Here is a 783-nt window from a genome sequence, read left to right on the forward strand (position 1 = left end):
CGGACATGGTACCCTGCTTCAGCTGTAACAATTCAAGTTCCTTAGCCGTCCTAGCAGAAGTCGGAAAGTACTTCTTATAGAACTCCTCTTGGAAGACATTCCAGGTGATATAATCATCACCCTGCTACAGAAGACGTCGGATACCTTACCACCAATACGACGCTTCACCGACAAGCATATAGGTAGCAAACTCGACACGCTGTCCTTCAGGCACCACTTGCGCTTACAGTGCTCGCTCTATAGCCTGAAACCATGTATCAGCCTCAGTCGGGCTAGTAGTTCCCTTGAACTTAGGCGGATTAACCTTCAAAAAGTTTGCCAGTGTCATTGGGCCCTGAACTCCACCTCCATCATTACCATGGTTGTTCATCTGTTGACCAAGAGCCTCAGCAGTGGCTTGCATAGCAGCAGCCATGTTCTCCAACACAGTCATAAAGTTCACCGGGTCGTGAGGGTTATTCTCCGGCGCACGAGCATTCGTACGACCTCTCACACTACCTCTACCGCGTCCACGAGGCGCCATCTGGTTCCTATACATACCAAACAATCGATATTAAGTTGAGCAGTCTCAATATCGGAAGTCTAGTACTTCAAAGTCCCAAATGCATGCTCATGAACGTTTATGCCAATTATATCAAGCAGATATACTAATAGCACATAACACACACACAGAGAATGCACAAAAGCATAGTCAGTCCATCCCTCAGGCTCTACAGGAACGAACTGCTCTGATACCATAATGTAACAACCTACCATACAGAGTCTTATGCTTAAGTCATAATT

This window comes from Arachis duranensis, chromosome 9 (genome assembly GCF_000817695.3).
Source record: "Arachis duranensis cultivar V14167 chromosome 9, aradu.V14167.gnm2.J7QH, whole genome shotgun sequence".
NCBI lineage: Eukaryota > Viridiplantae > Streptophyta > Magnoliopsida > Fabales > Fabaceae > Arachis > Arachis duranensis.